Here is a 7,670-nt window from a genome sequence, read left to right as displayed (position 1 = left end):
ACTGGTGAGAAGGTCTCATCATAGTCAACTCCGGGAGTTTGAGTAAAGCCCTTCGCGACCAATCGCGCTTTATATGTGTGTACGTTTCCATCCACATCGGTCTTCTTCTTGAAGATCCATTTGCACCCAACGGTCTTACGTTCGGGCACATAATCAACCAAATTCCAAACTTGGTTATCATACATGGATTGGATCTCGCTATCCATTGCCTCTTTCCACTTTACAGACTCCGGGCCTGCCATGGCTTCCTTATAGCTATTAGGTTCATCAAGATTTACTAGTGTACCATCACTAATATACGTGTCCCCTTCGGTAGTAATATGAAAGCCATAAAACTGGGGATGAACTCTAACTCTATGGGAACGTCTAGGAGGTAAGGATTCGTCAATCGGTTCAACCGGAATTTTCTCCTCGGGTTGAATGCCAGCGGTAGAGGTTCCTTCATCCATCGACTCTTGAATCTCTTCAAGTTCGATTTGCCTCCCACTGTCTCCTTGGCTTATGAGTTCTCGCTCTCGGAAAACTCCTCTCCTCGCAACGAAGACAACATTGTCCTTCGGTCTATAGAAGAGATATCCAAAGGATGTCTGTGGGTAGCCGATGAAAATACATCGCTCACTTCGAGGTTCAAGCTTGTCGTGAGTATCTCGTCTTACGAAAACCTCGCAACCCCAAACCTTGATATGTGCCAACGAGGGAGCTTTCCCTGTCCACATTTCGTGAGGTGTTTTGGCAACCTTCTTAGTAGGGACTCGGTTAAGGATATGGGCGGCAGTCTCTAAGGCATACCCCCAAAAAGAGATTGGTAGTGAAGCACGACTCATAATAGAGCGAACCATATCCAATAAGGTTCGATTACGCCTTTCTGCCACACCATTCAACTGCGGTGTCCTAGGAGGCGTCAATTGTGAAACTATTCCACACTCCTTGAGATAATCGTGGAATTCAAGACTTAGGTACTCTCCTCCTCGATCGGATCGAAGCATCTTGATTTTCCTGCCCAATTGATTCTCCACTTCATTCTTGAACTCTTTGAACTTTTCAAAGGTGTCTGACTTTTGCTTGATTAAGTAGATATACCCATATCTACTATAGTCATCGGTAAAAGTTACATAGAAGCGGTTCCCATCCTTCGTGGTTGATCTAAACGGTCCACATACATCGGTATGTATTAGGTCCAATAGACCCTCGCCCCTTTCACATGTACTCGTGAAGGGTGACTTAGTCATCTTTCCAAGTAAACAAGACTCGCATGTGTCATCTTCCCTAAGGTCGAATGACTCCAACACTCCATCCTTTTGGAGTTGGGCTATGCGTTTCTTGTTGACATGTCCAAGACGACAATGCCACAAGGATGCTTTATCCATACTAGTGGAAGAATCAATATTCAAAACATCATTTCCTAAGTTATCAACAATCATAACGGTTTCATATATTCCATTACATGGTATAGCTTCAAAGTAAAAGACACCATTTAGATAAGCCAAAATAGAACCATTCTCATTATTAAAAGAAAATCTAAATCCTTGTCTATATAAACCATGAAATGAAATGATGTTTCTAGCCATTTCTGGCGAATAGCAACAATTGTTCAAATCTAAAACCAAACTATTCCTAAGCACTAAAGAATACACTCCAATCTTGGTCACAGGCGACGATCTTCTGTTCCCCATGATTAGATTGATCCTTCCTTGCTCCACATCCCTACGTCTTCTTAGTCCCTGCACATTAGAACAAATGTGATAACCACAACCGGTATCAAGGACCCAATAAATAGCATGATTAGAATCGTTAGATTTGATTGTGTATATACCTGCGAAAGATGGCTTGATCTTTCCTTCTTTGATTGCTTGCAGGTAATCCGGGCAACTTCTCTTCCAATGTCCTATCTTGTGGCAGTGGTGGCACTCTGCCTCCTTCGGGTTAGAGCAGGGCTTAGCGGGATCAACTTTGGTCCCACTAGAAGAGGCACCATCTCGGGCTTTCACCTTGTGATAGTTCTTCGATGAAGCTTTCCTCTTCTTTCCCTTCCCTTGTCCAATAGCCAAGACAGGAGCAGCGGGCGGATTGGGAGTAGGTGCAACAGACTTGTCTTTGAAGTTGCTCTCAGCAACCCTCAAGAGACCTTGGAGCTTGCTTAGGGTGACCTCTTCTTTGTTCATGTGGTAGGTCATCCTAAATTGATTGTACATCGGAGGCAAAGAGTGAAGCACCATGTCGATCGCCAAGTCCTCACCGAAGTCAACATTTAACTTACGAAGGCGGTCGACATACCTTTGCATCTTTTGCAAGTGCACGGTAAGAGATTCTCCATGACCCATTTTTGCGGAAATCATGTTAGTGAAAATCTCATACCTCTCTTGTCTCGCGTTTTGGTGGTACCTCTCCAATAAGTCTTGGTGCATCTCATACGGGTACATGTCCTCGTAGGACTTTTGGAATTCAGAGTTCATGGTGGCGATCATGATGCAATGTACCTTCGTTGCATCTCGCTCATGAGTTTCAAAGGCGGTGATTTCAGCTGGAGTAGCGATTTCGGTGTTGATTTTCTCGAGCTTCTCATCAAGGACATACTCCTTGTCCTCATAGCGAGCAATGGTGCGAATGTATCTTATCCATTCGCTAAAGTTCGTTCCATCGAAGGTGACCTTTTGGCAAAGGCTCATCAACGTGAAAGAACTAGCAGCAGCGTTGTTTGCGTCCGACATCTACAATTAGAAAAGGACAAAGATAGATTAGAATAAGAATCCCTAATTATCACCCAATAAGAAAATTAGGGCTAGGATCCAACAATAACATTTACATATTAGAAAAGGGATGTCGTAATCTAACATGCAAATAAATTGAAGGTAAGTGAATGACGATTCACTAATTCTCCATCACAAAAACTTAAACTATTAGTCCTAAGTGTTTTTGAGAATTCCTAGGTTCGGATGAGATTCATTGAAACTATTCAATGGCATGTTTAAATCTCGATATGCCCCTCTCGTTTGTGACTGGGATGCCGAGGATCATAAAGCGGGTGTGAATTACCATGCAAATTCACATGGTGCCTTCATTGTAACGATCACCTATTCGATGTGCCGGTAAACCACTCACGCTCCATCGAACTATGATAAACAATGAATCACCCTTTGCCACCTTCGCTTAGAACCAATTAGTGTGCCGGTAAACCACACACGCTCCACTAACATCTTAGCAAGGTGCAAAGTGTAATTTCATGGGATTGCATCAATTCACTTTTCCTAAAGTAACTAAGATTGGGAAATTTTAAAATATGTGTAGTTACTTTGTATTTCTTATTATACTTTTAATGAGAGGATGAGGTTGCCCTATCCTACCCGTTCGGCTAACGACCCTCCACCAATCATGTAACAACTCAAATTTTCAAACAAAATTTTCTTTTTAAAAATATATTTATTTCCATTCATTTCAAGACATAATTAGTGTAAGTATTCTGTCAAATACAAATAGTCAAAATCCCAAGATCATCAAAGCAGTCTTCAGTGTGTATCGATCATGCCGGCGCCTTCCCACGGTCCTCGCTAGTACCTGAAATACATGCACAACAACTGTAAGCATAAATGCTTAGTGAGTTCCCCAATATACAACTTACGCACATACGCCTTTCCAGGCCCGACCTTCCGGTCCATGTGTCTCAGGGGACTTCCGTCCCTGCTGGGTAAACCTTCCGGTCCTACCCACACCGACCTTCCGGTCCATCACACAACATATCGCCTTCCGGCCCATAACATATTGCCTTCCGGCCCATAACATATTGCCTTCCGGCCCATAACATGCATAGCACATATAACAAATAACTTACCACATATAGCATACATATCACATATCATATCCGACCTTCCGGTCACACAGTCAAACCCTTCCGGGTACAGTATAGTGAGAAGACTCACCTCGTAAAAGCTGAACGCTAGCAAATCCCGAAATGACTCGTGCACAACCGACGAGCTACAACCTCCCTGGAATATCACATATCTCATTAATACTTATATCTTCTAAGTGTGACTATCCCTAAGAAGTCAGACTTAGGTCAACTCTGGTCAACGGTCAACGGTCAACTCGACCGGACTCAGCGAGTACCATGGCGACTCGGCGAGTCTAGACGTCCTCCATCCTTCTGGGATTCCTTATCTACTCGTCGAGTATCCTCCTCGACCCGACGAGTTACTCCTGGGAGAATCGCGGGGCCACCCCGACTCCACTCGCCGAGTCTGAAGAACAACTCGGCGAGTCCCAGTAAATCTTCAAGCTACTCGCCGAGTCTGAAGAACAACTCGGCGAGTCCATGCCATGCAGACGAGCAACTGCTTCCTGAATTACGTATGGTCTCGAGATATACAACCATGGGACTTTCTGGACTTCTAAACATCTCATTACTGTGGGTATAAACGTCTGGGTAGTAACATAATAACCCATCTAATCACTAAATGGGTTTTCATAAACCCTAGGTTCATAAACACATCAAATAACAGAAGGGAATCCGAAATATTACCTGGAATATGCCCTCTCTATGTCTCCAAACCGCAGAACTCGAATCCCTTGCTGTTCCTTTAGCCAAAACCCTTCTCCTCCTTGCCCAACAATTTCTTCAAGCCCTAATATCCTCCAATCTTGCTCTAGATGCCCACAGCCGTTTAGGGTTCCTCTCAATCGACTAAAGACGAACAATGACGGCCTATAAGAGCATTATATACGATCCAAAACCAAACGGTTAGGGTTTCTGCTGAACAACGTCGACTCGCCGAGTCCATATCTGGACTCGTCGAGTCCAGTCGCGGACCCGCGACCAAGTCTGCGATCCTACTCGGCGAGTCTAGGCTCCAACTCGCCGAGTCCCCTCTCAACTTACCCCAAAACATAATTAAACAATACCTGAGATTTCGGGCTGTTACAACTCTCCCCCACTTGGATTAGACTTCGCCCTCGAAGTCTCACTCTGCAAATAGTTCCGGATGCTGCTCCCGCAACTCGCGTTCCGGTTCCCAAGTCATTTCTGATCCCTTACGGTGTTGCCATTGAACCAACACCAGAGGTACCTCCTTGTTCCTCAGAACCTTGATCTTCCGATCTCTGATAGCCACTGGTCTCTCCGCGTAATTCAGGCTCGCATCCACCTGGATATCCTCCAATGGAACCACTGCCGACTCATCGGCTATGCACTTCCTCAACTGCGACACATGAAAAGTGTCATGGATCTGACCCAACTCCGCTGGTAACTCCAACCGATAGGCTACCCGGCCTATCCTCGCAATCACACGAAATGGTCCAATATACCGGGGCCCCAATTTGCCCCTCTTCCTGAATCGAATCACTCCTTTCCAAGGAGAGACCTTCAGGAGAACGAAGTCGCCGACCTGAAATTCAAGCTCGGATCGGCGCCTGTCTGCATAACTCTTCTGTCGACTTTGGGCAGTCAATAACCTTTGTCTCACTTGCTGAATCTGCTCTGTCGTCCGGAGCACGATCTCCGTGCTGCCCATCACTCTCTGTCCCACCTCTCCCCAGCAAATGGGGGTCCGGCACCTCCTACCATACAACAGCTCAAAAGGTGGCATACCAATGCTCGAATGATGGCTGTTGTTGTAGGAAAACTCTGCCAATGGTAAATACGCATCCCAACTACCCCCGAAGTCTAACACACACGCTCGGAGCATGTCCTCCAGCGTCTGAATCGTCCGCTCGCTCTGACCATCTGTCTGGGGATGGTATGCGGTACTAAAATGCAATTTAGTACCCAGCTCCTCATGGAATTTCTTCCAGAATCTGGAAGTAAAGCGCACATCACGGTCTGACACAATCGAGATCGGCACCCCGTGCCGAGATACCACCTCTCTCACATATATCTCCGCCAACTTCTCCGCTGAAGAACTCTCACTGATGGCAAGGAAGTGTGCACTCTTCGTCAACCTATCCACAATCACCCAAATTGCGTCAACTCCCCTAGCAGTCCTTGGCAATTTGGTGATAAAATCCATAGTGATCTGTTCCCACTTCCACTCGGGGATCTCCAATGGCTGTAACTTGCCATGCGGTCTCTGGTGCTCAGCCTTAACCCTACGGCAGGTCAAGCACCTCTCAACGAACCATGCCACGTCCCTCTTCATACAGGGCCACCAATATTCCTTCCTCAAATCCAAATACATCTTTGTAGCACCGGGATGGATCGAGAATTTCGATCTATGAGCCTCTTCCATCAAAGTAGTACGCGTACCGCCCGCGAACGGTACCCAGACCCGACCCTGAAACATCATAAGCCCTCGACTATCCTTAACAAACTCTGAGATTAACCCCACAACCCGCTCTTTCTTCTGCATTTCTGGTCGCACAGCTTCAGCCTGTGCCCTACGAATATCATCCAATACAGGAGTCATCACAGTCAGTCTCAAGCATACGTCTCGCAATGGAGTGCTCTCCGCCCTGCGGCTCAATGCATCGGCTACCACATTAACCTTGCCTGGGTGGTACAGGATCTCACAATCATAATCCTTGACCACATCCAACCACCTCCTCTGACGCATATTTAGGTTGGGCTGATCCATCAAATACTTCAAACTCTTATGGTCCGTGTATATCGTACATCGAACCCCATACAAGTAGTGACGCCAAATCTTGAGAGAGAACACTACTGCCCCCAACTCTAAATCATGCGTGGGATATCTCGCCTCATGAGGCTTCAGCTGCCTCGACGCATAAGCTATCACATGACCCCTCTGCATCAACACTGCACCCAGTCCCGAAATCGATGCGTCGCAATATACCACAAAATCTTCCATCCCTTCTGGGAGAGCTAATACCGGGGCTTCGCACAATCTCTGGCGAAGTGTCTCAAAGGAGGTCTGCTGCTCGGGCCCCCATGAGAATGCAACACCCTTCCGGGTCAATCTGGTGAGTGGCACTGCGATCTTGGAGAAATCCTTGATAAATCTCCGATAATATCCTGCCAACCCAAGGAAACTTCTGATCTCAGAGGGTGACTTCGGCACCTCCCAACTCATCACCGCCTTAACCTTGGCCGGATCGACCAATATTCCTTTCTGATTAACCACATGTCCTAGAAATTGGACCTCCCGCAACCAGAAGTCACATTTGGAGAACTTTGCATAAAGCTTCTCCGACCTCAATACCTCAAGGACCTCCCTCAAATGCTCCTCATGCTGCTCTCTAGATCTCGAATACACCAGAATGTCGTCGATAAATACAATCACTGACCGATCCAACATCGGCCTGCATACCCTGTTCATGAGATCCATGAACACAGCCGGGGCATTGGTGAGTCCAAAAGGCATCACCACAAACTCATAATGCCCATATCGCGTCCTAAACGCTGTCTTCTGGACGTCCTCATTCCGTACTCTCACCTGATGGTATCCTGACCTCAGATCGATCTTGGAAAACCAAGATGCTCCCTGCAACTGATCGAATAAATCATCGATCCTCGGCAACGGGTAACGGTTCTTGACCGTTAGCTTGTTCAACTCCCGGTAATCAATGCACATCCGGTGTGAACCATCCTTCTTTTTGACGAACAGAATAGGTGCTCCCCATGGCGAGCTGCTCGGCCGAATGAATCCCTTCCCCAGCAACTCCTGGAGTTGCGAGGACAACTCTTGCATCTCTGGAGGTGCAAGACGATAGGGCACTTTAGCAAT

Source organism: Lactuca sativa, chromosome 1, assembly GCF_002870075.4.
Source record: "Lactuca sativa cultivar Salinas chromosome 1, Lsat_Salinas_v11, whole genome shotgun sequence".
In the NCBI taxonomy this organism is placed as follows: Eukaryota; Viridiplantae; Streptophyta; class Magnoliopsida; order Asterales; family Asteraceae; genus Lactuca; species Lactuca sativa.
Note: the sequence above shows the minus strand (reverse complement) of the source record.